Here is a 23652-nt window from a genome sequence, read left to right as displayed (position 1 = left end):
ATGTTCATTGAACTATTAAGTTCAATGAGAACTTAATAGTCAATGAGAACTTAACTATTGAACATATTAAGTATGGAAAAGGTAATCTCAAAGTACATGCAAACCTCTTTGGATTGTCTTGTCATATTGGAATAACTTTGTCACTGTTCTGTTGGTTTGTGTAAACAATCAAGAGTTGATTTTTTTGAAAATAGTCTTGCACTTTATTTGTATGTGCCTTTAGGAAAGTCGGCCTTGTGGAGACTACTGTGGTATGGATTTGTCTGAAGATGGAGTCAGTGAAAAATGTAGGAACATTCGAAAATAGGTTCCTTTAGGGTTTTTGTGAGGCAAACATGTAAATTATAAGAGAAAATTGACCTTGAGTTGATGATTGTTGAAGCTCAGTGGCGAGTCCATTTATCCTGTATACATTTTACATGTTGAAATTTTTCATGATAGTTTTTTTTTTTTTTTTTTTTTTTAAGAAAGCCCCTACACATATGTTCATGCTATTCTCTGGTTTCTTGTGCCTGCTTTTTTTCTAGCAAATTCGGTCAGTTCTGTTACCCAGCTATGATACTTTTTCTGACCACCTGGACTGAAAGTGAGCTCTTTGTTTTTGACACTTGTTCTGTCTGCCTTACTTCTTCTTTTCACGTGTGAATACCTAGTCTCCTCACTGGATGGTAAGCTTTTTGATCAGCAAGGCGTTTTCACCTGCTCCATTTCCGACCTGGGCAGGTTCACCCCTCCTTAGGTAGCTTGGTGGTCCCCCACTCCTGAGAGGTCACCATATTGATGCCAAACTTAGTGCAGACACCTAATCAGCATAGTACATAACAGCCCAGAACTCCTGGGCTCAAGCCATTCTCCAGCCTTAGCCTCCCGAGTAGCTGGGACTACAGGTGCACGCCACCGAGCCCAGCCAAGCTTTTTGAAGGTCTGTTGTTTAGTTGCTAAGTCTTGTCTGATTCTTTCCGACCCCTTGGACTGTAGTCCGCCAGGCTCCTCTGGCTATGGGATTTCCCAGGCAAGGATACTGGAGTGCATTGCTATGCCCTCTTCCAGGGGATCTTCCAGATCGAGGGATCTCCATTGGCAGGCGGATTCTCTACCACTGAGCCACCAGGGAAACCCAAGCTTTTTGAGGGTTAGGATGCAATTCCACTAACTTTTGTCCTCCTCTAGCGCCCAGCACTTTGTCTTGCCTATAGCTCGTGCTTAGTAATTACTGAACGATTGAATATATAGGTTTTCAAAGGGTAGTTCATCCTTTATTGAAAGGATAAGTGTCGGGGCAGATCCAGAACCTTTACACCAGGGTGTTTATAGGTGTTGTCCCTGAGAGAGCTTGACTTTGGCTCTCAGTACTGCCACTTCCTTCCTGGGCTGAATGTCATAAAGTATCTATCTCTCTGCTCAGTTTTCCACCTTCCCTTTTTCATGCAGCCAAGCCTCAGATCGTTTTTAAAATCAAAACCCAGAAAATAATCCTCTCCTGTGCACAGGTTTCCCGACTATATTCTAGAGAGAGTAGAATATGTTTTATTAATATCAGTTCAAGCCTAAACTTACATTAATCTAGCTTCCTCAACCAAAATACCAAATAGGTTATTTTGTTAACGTCACCAGTATCCTATTAACTGCCAACTTCAATAAAAATTTTTTCACACTGAAAAAAGAAAAAAATGTAAGGGGAAGCTGCAGACAGCTGAATGTTTGTAAACTTATAGTTACAGAAGAAAGCTGGTAACTTAGTTCCCTGGTGTCTCAGTGCTGTCAGAGTGAGGGTACCGTCCCTTAATAGTTTTAAATAAAAACGATTGACAGAAGTTAAAATAATTGGTAGTAACACCACAGTCTTGATCACGGTCAACCGCAAGGTTCTCCTTGTCTCGTTTTTATTCATAAACACTGAGGAAATAAAATAATGCATGTGAAAACACACATTGAAGGTGCAAACTAGAGTTTCGTTAATTTGAGAAAAACACCTTGCTCAATCTATATATATGAGCAGTTGTTTTAGCGTAAGGTGGGTGAGAAACATCCTTCTCTCTTGATGGAGTCACTGCAGTACTTGTGTATAATTGCTCTTGGTAAAAATTACTTACGTTAGGGTTCATTTTGGTGTAAGCAAGGGTTGGGGGGAGGAAGTGAGCCCATGTGAACCTCATTCAGATGAATTTGTTATCAAAGAATTGATAGTATATCATAATTTGTTGTGTTTTCTGTGTGCTGCAGCTTTAGAAGCATTGATCGATAAGGAAACCAAGACTCAAGGGTATAACTAACTTGCCCAAGTATATAAATGGAAAAATGGTTCTAAGTCTAGACTATTGGACACCAAAATTCTAACACTGACTCTCTGCTGCTTTGTCCGTAGTCACTACCCTCAGCCAACCCTCTTCTGCTTGAATCTCTTTTTAGTTTCCGCACTGGTTCCCTCCGTTCTCTGCACAACCACCATCCATTCTCCTGAGTAGTCTTCTGACAGCCTGATTCAGGTCACCTCAGTCCTCTGTTCAAAACTCTTCAATGGCTTTTGGCCACATTAGAATAGAATCCAAATTCCTTAATGGGGCTCCTCACATTTTGTGTGTTTTTGAAGGATGTCAGTAAACCACAAGTTACACAGATGAAAGTCTTTCTCTTTTGGTGCTCTGTCCAGTGCCTGGCATACAATAGGTGGTTTGGCAAATATTAATATTTACTGAACAAATGAATGTGCATACCTCCCCCTGGGCTGCCTATCTGAAGATCTGCTCTGAGGACTGCATTATATTGGGGTGATATGTTGTTGTGATAAAGGACATCGTTATGTCAGATGCTTGTGAATAATGCTAAAACTGGAGAGTGAAAAACAAGGTGGATCTCTGGAGCAAATGGGAGTTACATCTGTTTTTGGATTTCTGTTATGTATCACTGTATCTGTTGTGATCATATCTGATTGTGCATTGTGATCATTGCATCTGCTGAAAGTTTTTCAGAGGGAAACTATTTACTTGAAGATGTGTGAGCAGCATTGTAGACTTTAGATTTGCTTTTATTTTTAAAACATGTTTTGCCTATAGTTACAGTGCTGTAGTAGTAATGTTTTGGTGATACATGATTCAAGCTAAAAGTAGCCGAAGCTAAGACTATGAATTTGTATTGAAATAATTTTCCTCAGTGTTTCTTATAAACCCTTGGGGAGGGGGAGAGCTGAAGAGTTGGTAACCATGTCAGCCTGTAATTTATCAAGTAGTACTGTGAATTAAAATGCCTATTGTTCAAGCATTTCTCAAAATACATTTCAGTAATCATTTATTTTAGAGATATAAATGCCACTGCATCGAGGTATTATGTAGTTCTCTATAATTGTATTTTACTTTAACATTAGTAACTTAGTTTTCATCATTCTTACCTGTTTCATTAAGCCATCCTGTGCAAAATCAAGGATGTCCTGAGAGCGTCTCATGAGGTACTGTTTTAGTTGGCTATGTTTAGCACCTGAAACTTTTATTTGATTGCTGTCCCTGACGTAGAGCCATAAGTATAATTTGATTTTTCAGAATTCTATATTTTCTGGAGTTTAATGATTCCTTCTTAGGATTTAAAGGAAAGTAGTGATTTTATTTGTTGTATGTATAAATCAAGAAACATCAGCAACTTTGAGTTTCTATGGGTTATTTCCTAATCCTCACTTAAAGAATTAGAGGCAGAGTGCGCATCTTCTGGAATTTTTAACCCCTTGGGTATCTAGAGGAGCTCCAGGTGATCAAATTCAATTTTACAGGGAAAATCTACAGTTAGTTCCCATGATGCTCACAATGAATTACCTCTCAGATTTTGTTAATAGGTCTCATTAGAGCCGCAGCTTAAAATAAAGCAGATGCACTCATTTGCCATGATAAGACTAGATTGAGCGCCTCTGAAAAAGGTAGGTTTTTAAATACTTTTAAGGCATTAGTCTGATGAATATGCATTAGTCTAATAGAGACCTAATAGAAAATCCTATTTCTTGGTTTGTTCAGTTTACTCTATCTTGTAAAGAAAACTTGATAATCTCTGTTTTGGAGTTCCAGGTTTGATATGATGAAGAACTGCTAAAGGATTTTTTTGAAAGGCACTAAAGTAGAGGTGTGTCTTGATTGTTTTTTACATGTTTGTAAATTATACTAAATATAAGTGATTACTCATTAAATTTTATTTGAAACCCTAAGATAGGGTCTAATTCTGTTCTGGTTTCTTTAAATTGATAAATCTTTAGTTGGAGGGTGATTTTCATCTCTGATTCAGTTCAGTTCAGTTGCTCAGTTATGTCTGACTCTTTGTGACCCCATGAACTGCAGCACACCAGTCCATGTCCATCACCAACTCCCGGAGTTAACTCAAACATGTCCATTGAGTCGGTGATGCCATCCAGCCATCTCATCCTCTGTCATCCCTTTCTCCTCCTGCCTTCAATCTTTCCTAGCATCAGGGTCTTTTCAAATGAGTCATTTCTTAGCATCAGGTGGCCAAAGTATTGGAGTTTCACCTTCAACATCAGTCCTTGCAATGAACATTCAGGACTGATTTCCTTTAGGATGAACTGGTTGGATCTCCTTGCAGTCCGAGGGACTCTCAAGAGTCTTCCAACACCACAGTTCAAAAGCATCAATTCTTCTGCGCTCAGCTTTCTTTATGGTCCAACTCTCACATCCATACATGACTACTGGAGAAACCATAGCCTTGACTAGACGGACCTTTGTTGGCAAAGTAATGTCTCTGCTTCTTAATATGCTGTCTAGGTTGGTCATTGGAGAAGGCAATGGCACCCCACTTCAGTACTCTTGCCTGGAAAATCCCATGGACGTGGGAGCCTGGTGGGCTGCCGTCTATCGGGTCACATGGAGTTGGACGCGACTGAGCGCCTTCACTTTCATGCATTGGAAAAGAAAATGGCAGCCCACTCCAGTGTTCTTGCCTGGAGAATCCCAGGGATGGGGGAGCCTGGTGGGCTGCCGTCTATGGGGTTGCACAGAGTCGGACACGACTTAGGCGACTTAGCAGCAGCAGCAGCAGCAGGTTGGTCATAACTTCCCTTCCAAGAAGTCTTTTAATTTCATGGCTGCAGTCACCATCTGCAGTGATTTTGGAGCCCCCCAAAATAAAGTCTGCCACTGTTCCCATCTAGTTGCCATGAAGTGATGGGACTGGATGCCGTGATCTTAGTTTTTTGAATGTTGAGCTTTAAGCCAACTTTTTCACTCTTCTCTTTCACTTTCATCTCTGATTAACTGGTTCAGTCCCTGGATCAGGAAGATTCCTTGGAGGGAGGGCATGGCAACCCATTCTAGTATTCTTGCCTGGAGAATGTATGGACTGAGGAGCCAGGCAGGCTACAAATACAGTCCATAGGGTCGCATAGAGTCAGATATGACTGAAGTGACTTGGCACACAGGCACAGTCTTGTGTTAGTCCCAAGGTTGAATTTGGTACAGTGGTTATTAATTCCTGTCCTACTCCACAGGGTTATTGCCAGTATTCAGTGAGATCATACATGTGAAAAGGCTTTGAAAATTGCTGCATGCAATATAAAAGCAAGTTATTTGTTCTCTACGTTTGTAGACCCAAATTGGCTCTAGGTAGAGTTCCTCACTGCAGAAAAGATTTTTTTTTCCCTAAAAACATTTAAAAAAAAAAAAAACATGTTTTAAAATTGAAGTATAGTTGATTTACAACGTTATTGGTTTCAGCTGTACAACATAGTGATTTAATGATTTAATATTTGTATAGATTATACTCCATGTAAAGTTGTTATAAAATATTAGCTGTATTCCTTGTGCTGTACTGTATATCCTTGTAGGTTATTTGTTTTATGCATAGTAGCTTGTACTTCTTCATCCCCTATCCCTTTCTTGTCCCTCCCCACAAGAAAAGATTTTTCTTGTTTCACAATTTAACCAACATTGAAACTTTGAGATGTTTATTCTGGTGAGAATTCTGTGGAGATGTTTGAATAATGCTGCATAAAAAGAACTAGAAATGTTAGTTTGTAAGTTGTCATTGATTTCAGTCGTTGCCTTTGAAATGTGTTATAAGTGAAACGCTAGCTCGTTGGTTTCTGACTCTTTGAGACACCATGGACCGTAACCCTGCCAGGCTCCTCTGTCCATGGAATTCTTCAGGCAAGAATACTGGAGTGGGTTGCCATTTCCTTCTCCAGGGGATCTTCCCAACCCAGGGATTGAACCCAGATCTGCATTGCAGGCGGACTCTTTACCATCTGAGCCACAAGGGAGGTCTTGGTGTTACAAGGTCATCTTTTATTAACAAGTTTCACAGTCCACTGCTACTTAACCAGAAAACAAGAAAAACTGTGACTTCAGTTAAAGTTAAATTTTTTTGTAAGTTTAGTTTATTTTGATCTTTTGAAGATAGTTTTCTTCATAATCGTGGATAATCCTCTTCTTTGCCTGTTTTTTGTTTTTGTTTGAAGTGCACAGGAAATTTTTCTACCTTAAAGTGCCTGAGGAGGGGCTGCGAGCGGTGGGTTATCTGTTTTCCTCACTCTTCACGTCCGCCAGGCACACCCACTTCCCTCTGAAGGCCTCAGGCTTGGGCTTCACTCTTGACCTAAATAGGACATGTGTAGCCAAGTTTTGTTAATTGTTTCTTCAACCTGGTTATACACATTTGACCTAAGTATAGTGCATGACTTTTTGTTGTTTCCTTATCTTAATTTTTGCCCAGAATAGTCTGGCTTGGCTTTCCAAATTTGACTAAATGTTCAGGCCTTGCCTGACAGTCTTAACTTTTAAACCTTTGACTGTATGCTCTGGTTTTGTAAATGCCTAGAAATTTACATTCATTTCTCAGAAGTGCTTGCAAAAATACTCCTGTTAGGAGTAAAAGCTAGTTTTAGAGAATGAATTCTCTTACTTATGCCATTGAGTAGTACAAGCACTAATATCTTAAAAATATTAAGGTTTAATACCTTAAAAACATTTTCAAGTCTAACTTCATAGGGCTCAGTTGAGTCTTATTACAGGAATACTTCCTGGGACCAAAGGTGGGAGAGCTGAAGGGAGAGTACGGAGAGGAAGAATGAAAGACTCGAGTTGAGCCCTGGGATACTCAGTTGAGAAATGGAGGAAAGAAGAGTAGTCAAGGGATGCTTCATCAGAGGTAGGGTAATTAGCAAAGTGTGATGGTGACGAAAGAAAAGGCTCAGAGAACCTTTAGGGGCAGTAGTGTAAAAAAGCTTCCAGTTGAGCTATTTCAAATCCTGAAAGATGATGCTGTGAAAGTGCTGCACTCAATATGCCAGCAAATTTGGAAAACTCAGCAGTGGCCACAAGACTGGAAAAGGTCAGTTTTCATTCCAATCCCAAAGAAAGGCAATGCCAAAGAATGCTCAAACTACCGCACAGTTGCACTCATCTCACACGCTAGTAAAGTAATGTTTAAAATTCTCCAAGCCAGGCTTCAGCAATATGTGAACCGTGAACTTCCTGATGTTCAAGCTGGTTTTAGAAAAGGCAGAGGAACCAGAGATCAAATTGCCAACATCCGCTGGATCATGGAAAAAGCAAGAGAGTTCCAGAAAAACATCTATTTGTGCTTTATTGACTATGCCAAAGCCTTTGACTGTGTGGATCACAATAAACTGTGGAAAATTCTGAAAGAGATGGGAATACCAGACCATCTGATCTGCCTCTTGAGAATTCTGTATGCAGGTCAGGAAGCAACAGTTAGAACTGGACATGGAACAACAGACTGGTTCCAAATAGGAAAAGGAGTATGTCAAGGCTGTATATTGTCACCCTGCTTATTTAACTTATATGCAGAGTACATCATGAGAAACGCTGGACTAGAAGAAACACAAACTGGAATCAGGGTTGCTGGGAGAAATATCAATAACCTCAGAATGCAGATGACACCACCCTTATGGCAGAAAGTGAAGAGGAACTATAAAAAGCCTCTTGATGGAGGTGAAAGTTGAGAGTGAAAAAGTTGGCTTAAAGCTCAGCATTCAGAAAACGAAGATCATGGCATCCAGTCCCATCACTTTATGGGAAATAGATGGGGAAACAGTGGAAACAGTGTCAGACTTTATTTTTCTGGGCTCCAAAATCATTACAGATGGTAACTGCAGCCATGAAATTAAAAGACGCTTACTCCTTGGAAGGAAAGTTATGACCAACCTAGATAGCGTATTCAAAAGCAGAGACTTTACTTTGCCAACAAAGGTCCGTCTGGTCAAGGCTATGGTTTTTCCAGTGGTCATGTATGGATGTGAGAGTTGGACTGTGAAGAAGGCTGAGTGCCGAAGAATTGATGCTTTTGAACTGTGGTGTTGGAGAAGACTCTTGAGGTCCCTTGGACTGCAAGGAGATCCAACCAGTCCACTGTGAAGGAGATCAGCCCTGGGTGTTCTTTGGAAGGAATGATGCTGACGCTGAAACTCCAGTACTTTGGCCACCTCATGCGAAGAGTTGACTCATTGGAAAAGACTCTGATGCTGGGAGGGATTGGGGGCAAGAGGAGAAGGGGACGACAGAGGATGAGATGGCTGGATGGCATCACTGACTCGATGGACATGAGTCTCAGTGAACTCCGGGAGTTGGTGATGGACAGGGAGGCCTGGCGTGCTGCGGTTCATGGGGTGGCAAAGAGTCGGACATGACTGAGCGACTGATGTGATCTGATCTGATCTGAGTGTAAAAAGCTTCAGGATTCAAAGAGAATGAAGAAAAAACGGGCTATGGAATTTGCAAAGGACATCATTCCTGAAAGTGCACTAATAAAGATCAGAGTAGAGGGGGTGAAAACCAAATCAGGGGTGGATAGTGAAGAAATAAAGGCATCCTTTGGGTCTGGCCATTTGTTTGAGAGATGAGATGTGAAAGACACAAGGAAGGATGGTTGATAGAGACAGCAGAGTCATTAGGGTCTTTTGTTTTTATTTTATGTAGGGGAGAGAATTGTGTATTTGAAGCCAAGGAGGAGAAATTGATCTTGGAAAGAATTTTTTTTGTTTGTTTTTACTGTAGTTTAGAGTTTGTTTTTTTTTTTAACTCATGGATTTCAGTTAGGAGTTGTGCAGAGGACTCAGTGGAGAATGAACGCTGTGTAATGTACATATAGTCTTTGTTTCTTTTGATCTTTACTTGTCACTTGTTTGGATTGTATTGCATTTGAATTCGTAGGATTTTTTTTAATTGCCTACAGAGTAGAATCCAGTCTTCGGTCTGATTGTCAAAATAACCTGGCTTTTTAACCCTACTGTCCTGTATCTTCTTTAAAAATTTGTTGTTTCTGCCAGGGTGGATTACTCACTGTTCCCTTTTTCTTTAAGCTGGCTGGTATACCTGGTTAGCCTTTCTCTGTCTTTCAAGGTCCAGCCGAAATGCTGTCCTCTTTACAGCCTTCTGATTGGCCCAGGAGAAATATTTTTCTGATGCCTGTACTTCTTTATCTGATCTTGTCAGATGGCTGTGCTTTTACGATTTTCTGACCTTGTATTGAATGTATTTATGTGGCTCTCTTCCCACCTTGGCAGTGAACTCTGAAAAGGTAGGATCAGAGTCATTAATTTCGCGGTTTAAGGATCTGTAATACATGATAGATGATCAGGTTTTTTTTTTATTTTCCTCCAAAGAATGATTCCTTTAGCGGTGAAGTTTGTCAGGTGCAGGATTTTAGAATAGAATGTGTCCTTAAAAATAAAATGACAGGGCACACAGAAGAGAGAAAGTGATACTTGCCTGATGTCTCATTACTCTTTGAAGAAAATACAAGAGTAGAATTGTTACTGTTAAGTTGGGTCACCTGTTGTGGCCAGATGTACCTGACTTCCTAATATCCATTCAGCACGTAGAGAATGAAAGTGGCTCAGCCTGGGAACTGAACTCCTAAGGGAGACATTTACAAAGGACCACAGGCCCTTTAGAGTAGTCATCTTCGTTTCTCTCCAGTCCTCAACGCCCACACACTGACTGCTAACTATTTGTTTATAATTCTCCCAAATCAGCACTTGTTAAATATGTGACATATAGGACATGTATGACACATATACAAGTAGAGGAGCTCTGCTGTTTTGTTTTTGCAGTTAGCGAAACAGTTTTGGGGAAATTTTTTTCAAATGAAGATAGTTTGCAGAAAACTTCCTTTGAGAGCTCAAAGCTATATGGAAACTACTTTCTGAACAATTTAACATTTTCTCTCTCGTTACTATTTCAGAAATTCATATTTTTTGTGTTTAAGCTTCTGTTTAAAAAGTTAATGTTTTTAAAAATAGAAACTTACATTTCATCTTTTTCCTGTTTCTAAAAGACTATTAAATTTTTTTTTGTTTAATAATTCTTCAGAGTGGCAATTAGAGTTGTAATTTTAATTTTTAAAATTTATTGGAGTATTGTTGATTTAAAATTTTGTGTTTCTGCTGTACAGCAGAGTGAATCAGTTATACATATATCCACTCTTTTGGGGGTATTCTTTTCCCATATAGGTCATTACAGAGTTTTGAGAAGTTCCCTGTGCTATACAGTAGATCCTTATTGGTTATCTATTTTATATAAAATAGTGTGTCAATCCCAGTCTCCTAATTTATCCCTTCCGCCCTGATAGCTGTAAGTTTTCTGTGTCTGTGACTAATTTTGTTTTGTAAATAAGTTCATTTGTACCATTTTTTTAGATTCCTTATATAATCGACATCATATGATATTTGTCAGAAAGGGCAATTTTAAAAAATCTCCTGAATTGGTGTGTGCATGTTTTAAATTTCATAGATACAGTAGTGAGTCAGTCTTAGGTCAGAATTAATTAACCTAGTCGTATGGAATAGGCATAAACCTGAAGCTGGGGAACTAGGAGCTTGTTTTTGAACCTTTGCCTTCTGTGCAATGGTGAAAAATAACCTGCGGGCCTGAGGATGATATATTAGCTTGGCTAGCAGAAGTTCTGGCTTTCGTGAATAGCAGAAGTTCTAAAAGCTGAACTACAGGTTATCACGAACTTGGAAAGGAATTACAGGTAGGAGAGAAGTCCATAGCAGTGGACAGCAGTGAATAACAGACATGATTGGACAGTGGAAGCAAAGGCAAAGGCTAGAGACTCAGGAAGCTTCCAGTAATGAGACCAGATGGTCCAGTGCCAGCTACTAGAGGATAGGAAACTAAACCCGAGTCATTGTATACAAAGGTACACAAGGCTCCATGAAGGTCTGGAAATTCAGCTCTGTGCCTCAGTTTAGCCTTAAGTTTATAATGAGTCTGCATCTTTTAGCCTGTCCCATAGCTGTTGAAAGCATCTGGTTTGAGCGTCACAGCTAAAAACCTTGAAGACATTCTTGATTTTCATCAAGCATGTCAGTAAGTCCTGATGATGGAGACATCTTTGTGCATGCGTGCCAAGTTGCTTCAGTCATGTCTGACTCTTTGCAACTCCATGGACTGTATCCCACCAGACTCCTCTGTCCATGGGATTTTCCAGGCAAGAATACTGGAGTGAGTTGCGATGCCCTCCTCCAGGGGATCTTCCCAACCCAGGAATCAAACCCTCGTCTCCTAGGTCTCCTGCATTGGCAGGTGGGTTCTTTACCAATAGTACCACCTGGGAAGCCCTTTATAATTATATATTACATGTATATAATTTTAAACATTTGCCTCCTCTTCATTATCTTTGCTCCTGGATGACCCTTCATGCTCTCTTAGAACACTTCATTGCCTCTTTCAGCTGTTGTTTGTTTCCTTGTTTATATCCCTGTAAAGTTTTGAGGATGTGGGTTATACTTTGTTCATATCTTTATCCCTAGTGGTTTAGTACATAGTTTATTTAAATTAGTTATTATTCCATCTTTCATTTTTTTAAATAAAAATACTAAAATAATAAAATTAGATGAAAGAGTGTATAATATCTTAAGTTGTTCTCAACCTTTAGTTTAAGAGGTTAAAGGGACAAGCATTAAAATTTGAGATACATATATTCTCTTAAGCTGAGTAAATTAAACTTTTTATTCAAGGTGTTAAGCTGGACCTACCTTGATAATCACTCTTTCATGGAACCTCTTCAAAATACAGTGGGAAAATTGGTTACTGTATTACTTTAATATCACCACCATAATACTGCATACCAAAGTGCCCCAGAACTCAGTGCTTAAAATAGCCATCGATCTGCATGTTGACTTGGGCAACTTTGCCCTTGGCTTCAGATCTGTCAGTCAGCCGGGTGACTCTGCTCCATGTGTGTTCAGTTCGGAGCTCAGGCTGCATGGGCAGCAGCTGCCCAAGGGAAGTTCTCATGACGGTGGCAGAAGCTCAGCAGGGCACATGGAAACGTGCAAGACTTCTTGACGTTCAGGAGTGGCACACTGCCATCTGTCCTTCATTCTTTCAGCCAGAACAAGTCACGTGGTGGAACCCAGAGACAAGGAGCCACAAAATTCAACCTTGATCGTTTGGTGGGAGGAGCTGCAAAATCACAGGGCTGAGGAGTAGATTTGGGAAGGAGTGAGGCATTTGGGCCGGTAATGGCAGTTGGTCATAATTGAAATTTTCTCTTTTCTTTTCGTATGGCTAGCTATCATTTGTTCTCTCTATTCTAAAATGAAGCATTTCATATAGGTCCCTTTCTGGAGCATTATGGTTTTCATTCTAATGTTTTACATTTTTATAATGGGTTTACTGAGATAAAATTCACGTACTATTGTTGTTCAGTCAGTAAATCATGCCTGCAGCACACCAGGCTTCCCTGTTCTTCACCATCTCCCGGAGCTTGCTCAAACTCATGTCCATTGAGTCGGTGATGCCATCCAACCATCTCATCCTCTGTCACCATCTTCTCCTCCCTGCCCCCAATCTTTCCCAGCATCAGGGTCTTTTCCAAACAGTCAGTTCTTCGCATCAAGTGGCCAAAATATTGGAGCTTCAGTATCAGTTCTTCCAACGAATACTCAGGGTTGATTTCCTTTAGGATTGACTGGTTTACTCGTCTTGCTATCCAAGGGACTCTGAAGAGTCTTCTCCAGCGCCACAATCAGAAGGCATCAGTTCTTCGGTGCTCAGCCGCCTTTATGGTCCAACTCTCACATCCATAACATGACCTACTGGAAAAACCATAGCTTTGACTATACAGACTTTTGCTTTCAAAGTGATGTCTCTGCTTTTTAATACAGTGTCTAGGTTTGTCATAGCTTTTCTTCCAAGGAGCAGGTGTCTTTTAATTTCATGGCTGCAGTCACATACTATGCTATACAATTCATTAGTTTAATGTGTACAACCCACTGGTTTTTCGTACATTCACAGAGTTGTGCAACCATGACTACAATCAATTTTAGAGCATTTTTTTCACCCCCAAAGAAACTCTGTAGCTGTTAGCAACTCCTTCCTTCCCTTTTCCCCAGCCCTGGCAGCCTCTGACGTGCTTTTGGTTTCTGTGGACTTGTCTATTTCATATAATTATGGAATAATAAAATAATGTCTTCTGACTGATTTTGCTTAGCGTAATGTCTTCAGAGTCCATTATGTTGTAGCATGTGTTAGTGCTTCATTCTTTTTTATTGCCAAATAGCATTCAGTTGTATGTATATGCCACATTCTGTTTATACACATTATAATTGTTCGGGTTGTTTTCACCTTTTGGCTATTATGTACAATAATGTTGTTGTGAAGACACATGTTTCCATTTCTCTTGGGTAGAATCCTAGGAGTTGAATTGCTGGCTCTTAGGGTTTTGGGGTTTTAACATTTTGAGGAACTGCCAAATAGTTTTCCAAAATGGCTGCACCATTTTTTATTCCCTTAGCAGTGTATGCGGGTTCTGATCTCACCAGTTCTTGTCATTGTCCGTCTTTTTTTTTTTTTTTTTTTTTTTAGTATTTATTTATTTGGCTGCATCAGGTCTCAGCTGTGGCATGTGGAATCTTTGTTGCATCATGCAGGATCTTTTGTTGTGGCTCTTGGGCTTAGTTACCCTGTGTCATGTGGGATCTTAGTTCCCTGGCCAGAGATGAACCTGAGTCTTCTGCATAACAAGGTGGATTCTTAAGCACTGGACCACCAGGGAAGTCCCTCATTGTCCATCTTTAATTATAGACATTCTAGTGGGTGTGAAGTGGTTTTGTGTAATTTATGTTTAAGGATTTATAGAAGAGGAAGGAAATGGTGGTTTTAGAATGTTACATCTGTTTGTTCTTAACAGTTTAGTACCAAAATTGAACCTTAGTTTTAATCACCTAAAAATCTAGCATTGAGGGGAAAAAATATCATCTTTTGACTCGCAGATTTTTCTTCCTACTCCTTGTTTCTTTTACATGCTAGAATCATTTAGGAAGAAAGTAGCCTCAGGTTTGTTAAACTAGTAACTTACCTCTGGGTTTGTGAGGGATCAGATTACTCTGGCAACCTGCTGCATTGTCAGTAGTCATGGGACTGGCTTAATGACTGAAGTTGTTGTTTGTATGGGTGGGGGTGAGGCTTCAGATCTCTTTTTGCCAGGAAAGTAATCATTGGAGGAGTTAGTTGTAGAATTCTAGGGCAGCACTGTCCAGTAGAAATATGAGGAACATACATGATTTAAACTTTAGTTGTAGCCAAATTAAAACGTAACAATCAATAGGTGAAATTAACTTTAATAATATCATTTATTTATTTAATATTATATATATCAATATATAGGACTTCCCAGGTGGCTTCAGTGTTAAAGAACCTGCCTGCCAATGCAGGAGAAGTAAGAGATGCAGGTTTGATCCCTGGGTCGAGAATTCGCTGGGGAGGAAATGGCACTCCACTGCAGTATTTTTGCCTGAAAAATCCCATGGATTGAGAAGCCTGGTGGGCTACAGCCCATAGGGTTGCAAAGAGTCAGACATGACTAAAGCAATTTAGCACACATAACAATATATGGTTCCTCCCTGTATCTCAGATAGTAAAAAATCTGCCTGCAGTGTGGGAGACCTGAGTTCAGTCCCTGGGTTGGGAAGATCCCCTGGAGAAGGGAATGGCAACCCACTCCAGTATTCTTGCCTGGAGAATTCTATGGACAGAGGAGCCTGCTGGGCTACAGTCCATGGGATCATAGAGAGTCAGACAGGACTGAGCGACCAACACTTACTTACTTATCAATATATCAAAAGTATTTATCGAATCATTTATTGTATGTAACCAGTACAAAATTATTAGCAAGATACTTTATATTTTTAGTACAAGGTCTTCTCAGTTCAGACTAGCCACATTTCAAGAGCTCAGTAGCTACACGTGGTTAGCAGCTACCATACTGTACAACACAGTCCTGAAGGTCTAAGAGCTTTGATCTAGATTTTCTGCTCACGTGTATGCTGATTGTGTATCTCTGGAGAAACAGATGAGTGCTGATCAGCCTGTATTTCTGGTTCTTAAATTTTAGTTGTTACATAAAATTTCTAACAACACATTTAAGTTTAAATTTATGTTATTTTATGCCTGACTTTTTTTGTGTGTTCTATTTTAATGTGGAAGACAGTCTTTAAAGGGGTACAGAGAAGCAAACTCCTTACAGGTCAATTTTTTTATCGTGAGTAAAGATTAGCAAGAGGAAAAAACAGTGTGTCTCCCTCATCCTAAAGGATGTTTGAGTTTCCATTGTTCTTACAAATGAAAGAAATCTGTTAGATCTGCTATTGTTTGGTCCTGATTATAATTGTTCTGTATGTTTAGGGTCTGCTTTGGCCTGTTCTTTATCACTTACGCAGTACTTGTACTGTTTGACCGAATAACTCACTTGGTTAGACATTAAAAGTTGTAGGTTTGATCTCTATAATTAATTAATGACTTTATGCCTGCTGGGACTCTCTCTCCTATGAGTTTGCAATGTTGTTAGAGACTATTTGGCATTTGCTAGGTCAAATGCCAGCAACTGTGATTAAGACAGCTTTGAGAGAAAGGAGGTGTCAAGAGTGGGTTGTGGGTCCCAATCACTTGATTACTAGAAGGACTAAATTTGGTCAAGTGTCTTAATATTTGAGTGTCTTTACTCATGGTGTACATTTTCTGATTTGGCTCAGTCCCTACCACTTTCTGTTCCTGTACACTGAGTCTCTACATCACTGGTTTGTGTTATTTATTTAGCCCTGAAGGCAGGTTGTGGCCTCCTGGTGTCTGATCAATTCATTGCCTCAAGGATGGGTTAAGGGGACTTGCCTGGTGGTCCAGTGGCTAAGACCCTATGCTCCCCTTGTAGGGGACCTAAGTTCAATCCCTGGTCAGAGAACTAGATCCCACATGTTGAAACGAAGATTGAAGATCTTGCATGTCACAGCTAAGACCCGATGCCGCCAAATAAACAAAGATAAATAAAATAAATATTTTTTAAAAAAAGGATGGGGAGATAACAGATCAGTGCCCCAGTGACACTGGATATAGACACTTGCATATTGAAGGCACAAATACTGTCACCAAATGTGACCATTGCATTCAGTATCACTCACTCACTCTTGGGTACCTTAATGTTCTAACAAATGTTCTGTCAGCCGTTGTGATTTTCTGAGTGCTGAAATGCCGTTACTGTAAATGAAATTCACATGCCTTTGGACTGGGTTCTGTGAGTGGTGTCCTGACCGAGAAAACAAAGATCACGAGTTAATGCACACGTGTACGTGGCACAGCCTACTGCACTCATCTTTGTGCTCTTGGCATTTTTGATCATGTGGCCCCAGGACCCGTTTTTGAGTTCATGGATTTGAAGGCCATGTGAAACCCTTTGTACTGTGGGTCCTTAGTGCACAGTTGTGGGATCAAGGAATACTATGAGTGGTACTGTTGTTTTTTTTTTGGGGGGGGTGGGGGTCAACAGTTTCTTTGGCTTTGTTGTGTTTTTGGCACACGTTATGATTTTGATAATTTCCAAATAAAGTCTGACTCTTCGTTAACTTTTTGAAATGGGCTTGCAAGCGTTTGCCTAACAGAAGAATAATGATGCTTTTTAGTGTTGAGTTTTAAATGCTTTGGTTTGTTGGTATGATGAAATATTAATTTAAGGGCTGTTTTATTAATGCCTGTTCTCAGCTGAGTGCACAGTCTGCAAGTGGCTAAGCTTCAAGTTGGTTGGGCCAGTGGGGCAGAATTGGAAGCCTTACTTCTTCTCTTGTCTTGTAAGCTAAAGAATTCCATTCCTCTGGTAGTAAAATATAATTTAGAGCTCTTCTGTAGTAAAAACACAAGACTTGAACTAATGTGAAGTTAGTTATGTGACCTGTTTATTCCACTTAGTGTAACTCTTCACTTTGCTTGCAGGAATGTTTGTGGGGCTTTTTGTTTTGGTTTTTCTGCTGCAAAACTTGCAGGATCTTAGCTCCCCAACCAGGGATTGAACCCAGGTCGTGGCAGTGAAAGTGCCGAGTCCTAACCACTGGACTGCCAGAGAATTCCCTAGAAGTTTGTTTTTAATTGCTGTGTGGATATATCTCAATATGTTTACCATTCAGTCAGTTGATGGACACTTTCTCCTATTTTTTTTGGTTATTATAAATAAAACTGCTATGAATATCCAAATACAAGTCTTTTTGTGGACACATGATTTTATTTCTCTTGCGTAAAACCCAAGAGCAGGAATGGGTCATGTCGTAAGTGTATGTTGAATCTTAAAGAAACTGTCAAACTGTCAACTGACTGTCAGTTGAGTTAGTTGTTCTGTCTCAGTTGGTGAGCTGTGAGACTGTTCTCACATAGTCTCCAAAAAGACTGTAGCATTTTGCATTCCCACCTGCAGAGTGTAAGGTCCAGTTTCTCCAATCTCCTAGCAGACAGTTTTAGTTGCTTCATTCTCTAGCATTCTAGGTGTGTAATGGCATCTCACTATTGGTTTAAATTTGTTTCCGTGGTGACTGATAATGTTGAGCATCTACATTTGAGCATTTACACGTGTTTAGTCGAAACTAGTCTGTCTTCTTTGTTAATGTCTATTGAAATCTTTTACCCATTTTTTCCATTGGTTTTTTGTTTTATTGAGTCATAAGAATTCTAAGTATATTCTGGATACAAGTTCTTTGTCAGATATATTCTTTGCATGTTTGTAACTTTTGAAGAACAAAGTTTTTAAAATTTTGATGGTCTAATATATCCCCCCCACTTTATTATGCATACTTTTCATGCACTAGGTGAGAAATCTTTGCCTAACCTAAGGTCATAATAGTTTTTCCCTGGGGTTTTTTCCAAAAAGTTTATGTCCTTTGTTCAGGTCTTTGATCCATTTTGTGTTAAATTTTGTGTATGGTGTGAGAGGTAAGATACTGCTTGTTTTTTATTTCCATTTCCATGTGAAGATACAATTGATCCAGCACCATTTTTTAAAAAGACTGTCCTTTTCACATTGAATTAGTTGCACGTTTGTCAAAAACAATTAACTATAAACACATGTGTTTATTCGTGGTTTCTCTGTTCTTTCGATCTGTGTTTTTATGTTTACATCACTGTTACATTGTCTTAATGACTGTATCACTATAGCTGTATAGCAAGTCTTAAAATCAGAGAGGGAAGATATTTCAGTTTTCTTCTGTTTTAAAATTGTTTGACCTATTCTGGGTCCTTCCTATTTTAGAGTCAACTTGTGGATTTCTAGTTTAAAAGTCTGATGGGATTTTGACTAGGATCCTGTTGAGTCTCAAGCTCAATTTGGGAGAATTAACATCTTAAGGATATTGAGTCTTAACAGTATCTCTGCTTAGACTTTAAATTTGTTACTTTAAATTTGTTACAGCAGTGCTTTGTAGTTTTCAGTGCATAGTTCTTCCTCATACTTTGTTAAATGTATCTCTTTTCAAATTTTTGATGCAATTGCAAATAGTGTTTGTGTTGAAATTTTAATTTTCAATTTTTCATTGATAGTATATAAAAATATAACTGTTCTAACTGCTCTTGTAGTTTGCAACCTTGCTAAATACACATTTTATAGTAATTTTTGGTGGGTTCCTTAGGATTTTGTACTTGCACAGTTATATCATCTGCAAATAGAGGTACTTCTGTGTAATCCTTTTTAATTCAGATGCCTCTTCTTTTTCTTGCCTCATTGCACTGACTAGGACTTCCATCAGAATGTTGAGTTGAAATAACAAGAGTGGACATCTTGATCTTGTTGTTGATCTTAGGTAGAAAAGATTGAGCCTGTTACATTCTCTGTGATCTAGGTTTTTCTTAGATACCATTTATGTATTTGGCTGCGCTGCTTGGCTTGTGGGCTTTTAATTCCTAGACCAGGGATTGAAGCTGGACCCTTGCCAGTGAGAGCATGGAGTCCTAACCTCTGGACCATCAAGCGATTTTCCTAGATGCCTTTTATAAGGATGAAGTTTCCTTTTATTCCAAGCTTGTCATGAGGTTTTATCAGAATGGATGTTGGATTTTGTCAGATGTTTTGTATGTGTCTGTTGAGATGATCTTATATATATGTTTTTTCTTGATATGGCAAATTACACTGATTTTAGAATGTTAAACCAATCATGCATTCCTGGGATTATGATGTATTTGTGGCAAGGTTTGGTTTGCTGAAGTTGTGTTATAGACTTTTGCATCTATATTCATAAGATGTATTGGTCTACTATTTTCTTGTAACATCTTTGGTTTTGGTAGTGCTGGCCTCATAAATGAGTGAGGAAATGTTTCCTCCTCTTCTGCAAGAGGTTTGTGTAGACTTGGTATTATTATTGCTTCCTTTAAATGGTTGGTAGATCACCAGTGAAGCCAGCTGGGCCTGAAGTTTTCTTTATAGAAAGATTTTTTAACTATAAATTCAATTTTGTTACCAGAAACTGGGCTATTTAGGTTTTCTTTCTTCTGGAGGTTGATTTAGGGTTTATGGTATATATATCTATCGCTGTTAGTATTGCAATTGGTAGTTTGTCTTCTCAGTTATTCAGGTTATTCCAGGTTGTCTTAATTTGTTGGCATAAATTTATAATATTTTATTAATTCTCATAATATTATTTCTTATTTTCTCATTACCTTTTATTTTTGTGCTGTGTGTTACGATATCCCTTCTTTCATTTCTGGTATTGGTAATTTGTGTCTTCTTTTTCCTGATCAGTCTAGCTAGTTTACTAATTTTGTCTTTTCAGAGTCGCTTTTGTTTTTTATTGCTGACTCTTCAGTGGGTTTTTTAAAATTTTATTTTAAATGTCTGGCCTTATGTTTATTATTTCCTTTCTTCTTATGTGGTATATTATTTGCTTTTCTTTTTCTGGTTTCTCAAGGTGAAAGTTTAGGTCATTGATTTGAAATCTTTCTTCTTTTTCAAAATAAGTATTTAAAGTGATAAATTTACCCCTCAGCACTTCTTTACCTCTAGCCCATAAACTTTAATCTGTTTTCTTTTCATTCAAATCAAAATATTTTCTATTTTTCTGAAAGTCTCCTTGGACCCATGGCTTATATATTTAGAAGTGTATCTTTCTATTAATTTATAGTTTCTCTTCTAGTTAGAGAATGTGCTTTTTATTATTTCAGTTCAGTTGCTCAGTTGCGTCCGACTCTTTTCGACCCCATGGAGTGCAGCACGCCAGGCCTCCCTGTCCCTCACCAATTTTTGTTTTTCTGATTGCAAAATTTTAATTTTAAAATTCATTTATTTATTTTAAAATTTATTTTTAATTGCAGGAAGATTGCTTTACAGCGTTGTGTTGGTTTCTGAATCAGCCATAGGCATACACATGTCCCCTCCTTGACACCCTCCCGTCTCCCACGCCACCCTTCTTGGCTGTCACAGGGCAGCAGGCTGAGCTCCCTGCCGGTACAGCAGCTTCCCGGTAGCTATCTGTTTGACACACGCTAATGTACATATTTCACTGTTGCTCTCAGTTCCTCCCACCCTCTCCTTCCCCTGCTGTCCACAGGTCTGGTCTCTGTGTCTGAGTCTCTGTTCCTGCCCTGCAAATCGCTTCATCAGTACCATTTTTCCAGATTCCATATATATGGATTCAGTCAGTTCAGTCTCAGTCGTGTCCGACTCTTTGTGACCCCATGGACTGCAGCATGCCAGGCCTCCCTGTCCATCACCAGCTCCTGGAGTTTACCCCACCTCATGTCCATTGAGTCAGTGATGCATCCAGCCATCTTATCCTCTGTCGTCCCCATATATGGATTAATATACAATATTTGTTTTTCTCGTTCTGACTTACTTCACTCTGTATAACAGGCTTTAGGTCCATCTACCTCACTAGAACCTACTCAAATTCGTTCCTTTTTTTGGCTGAATAATATTTCATTGTATATGTGTACTTTTTTTTTAGTGGTCCAAAATATGTTCATGTTTTAGGTAAGAATGTGATTTTGCTGTTTTTGGGTAAAACATTATATAAATATCTATTAGGTCAGGTTAATTGATAGTGTTCAAATCCTTGCTGATTTTTTAAAATTTTGTCAATTACTGAGAAAGATGTGTTGAAGTTTCCAACGTTAATTGCTTTGCCTGTTTCTTCTTTCAGTTCAGTGAATGTTGAATTCTGTTCAGGATACGTGTTTAGGATCGGTATGTCCTTTTGATGATTAACCCCTCCTTTGTTATGTAATATCCCCTATTATTTCTTGTTCCACAGTCTGTTTTGCTGATGTTTGTGCCACTCCAGATTAGTGCCTGCATAGTGTATATATATATTTCCATCCTTTTACGTTTAATCTATTTGTGTCTTTGTTTTTACACTGGGTTTGTTATAGTTAGCATAGGTTGGGTCTTGCTTTTCCAGTCCAATCCAATCTTTGACTTTTAATCAGTTAATTCATTCACATTTACTGTATCATTGATATTCTTGTATTAAGATATTTTCTTTCTTGCTTTTTGTTTTCTATTTGTTCCATCTTTTCTTCCTCCTTTCTCATTTTTCCTGCCCCTTCTTAACATTAGCCGAGTATTTTTATGATTCCATTTTGGCTTTCTTGGCTTACTAACTTAACTTAATGTCATTGTTTTATAATTTTAGTGGTTGATACAAGATTTACAGTGTACATCTTTAATTTATCACCATTGCTCTTGAAGTAATGTTATGCAATTTCACCTAAAATTTAAGGAGTTTACAATGGTATACTTTACTTTTTCCTGTTTCAGTTACGTTCATGGAATAAGAAGCCACCAGTAACTTAGTACCTTAAAACTATGCTATTAGTTTTGCAAACCTTGAATGGGGCACAGTGTGGATGATTTGTGTCCGTTCTGTGATGTCTGTGCCTCTCCTGAGGCAGCTCAGAGCTGGGGACTGAAGGTAAAATCTTATTTTTATACTCTTAGTAATACATACCACCAGCATAGCTTTGTACTTCCTAGGCACAAAAACTATTTTAAAACACGAATACTGAGGGACAGGAATAATCTGTTAGGAGATTGGATTGTTTTTTATATGTTATTTGAAGAATGTGATGTTTTAAAAATCTACCAGAGATTTGATTGTAAGTGTAATGTCAGACAGTGTTCTCCCCTGCCAGTTACACCACGATTCAGTCCTTTGCTAAAAAGTATATAAACAAGGATATTTTATCTGTGTAGTGTCATCTTAGGGCACTGAAGTTTATTTATTAAACGAAGCAGAAGTCCACTACAGTCTGGTTCACGAACAACTAGAAACATGGCTGATGGATAGCTAAAGGAAATCTAGATCACATGGGTAGCAGTCTCTTCAGGATTGGTTTCCAGAAATCGTACTCTTTTCTAAAACCCTTCCCAAGGTTCTTTCCTTTCAGAATATTTTGTGCTTTGTCTCCTTCCTTAGCCTATTTTTCTTTAATGTTACGCTACGGGAGTCAGCAAACTATGACCTGCAAGCCGAATCTGACCCACCGCCTGTCTCTGTAGCTCAAGTCTTGTTGCAACACGACCAGACCCGTTTTGTTTGCCTGTCAGCTGTGGCTTCTTTGATGCTGTAAGAGCAGAATTGAGTAGTTGCAGTAGAGACTGTATGGCTTGTAAAGCCTGAAATATTTACTGTCTGGCCCTTTACTGAAGAAGTTTGCTGGCTTCTGCTTCTTAAACTATTTCTGATAAAATACCAGTTCCTCCTTCCTTCCTCCCCCCAGTTTGTCACAAACAGATTTTTGGATAAAATACACTAAACATAAATTACCAGATTTAAAAAAACCTTACAAAATGCATGTCCCCAACTTTCATTCTCAGGGTCAACAGACATAAAATTACCAAATTGTGTAAATGCTTTGCAACATTTATTCTTTGTTTTTAACCGTCCTTTTAAATGGATCGGTAACGAATGGTTTGTGGACCAGTACCAGTGCCGAACCACACTTTGAATAGTCCTGCTCTAGTAGTCAGTGTTTGATGAGAAAACCTTGACATTTATACAGTTTACTCATCCCTTTCTAGCCAGTATTTCGTAGACCAGGTATATTATACACTTGTGGTTAAGTGTGCCAAAAGAGGATGAAGCTACCTCCTGAAAGTGGTGTGACTCTTCCAGCGGTGAGCCGCGCCCTTCCTGGGTCACGTGATGTGTGCTTTATCACCTCAGCAACTGACAGGACTTTTGGACTCTATATTTTCTATTGAAATTTAACAGAGCTTTCTTATTAATGGGGACAGTATGACTGTAGGCAGAAGTGTTCAAAAAATTCTTTTAAATCAGTAATTCTTTAAAAATTTCTGTTTCACGTACTGCAGTTGTTTTGGTAGGAGGGTGAAGTAACCCACGACACTACTGTGTGTAGTCTGGGCACTGTACTGCCACAGTTCTAACCTCAG

At 39.0% G+C, this 23652-nt stretch overlaps 1 protein-coding gene across 2 annotated transcripts in view; it reads left to right on the top strand.

Annotated features, from left to right (window-relative positions):
* SPPL3 (signal peptide peptidase like 3) overlaps positions 1 to 23652 on the top strand; it is a 98587-nt gene that overhangs the window by 3041 nt on the left and 71894 nt on the right. The window lies entirely within an intron of this gene.

Source organism: Bubalus kerabau, chromosome 16, assembly GCF_029407905.1.
Source record: "Bubalus kerabau isolate K-KA32 ecotype Philippines breed swamp buffalo chromosome 16, PCC_UOA_SB_1v2, whole genome shotgun sequence".
In the NCBI taxonomy this organism is placed as follows: Eukaryota; Metazoa; Chordata; class Mammalia; order Artiodactyla; family Bovidae; genus Bubalus; species Bubalus kerabau.
This window is presented reverse-complemented; position numbering and strand designations above follow the sequence as displayed.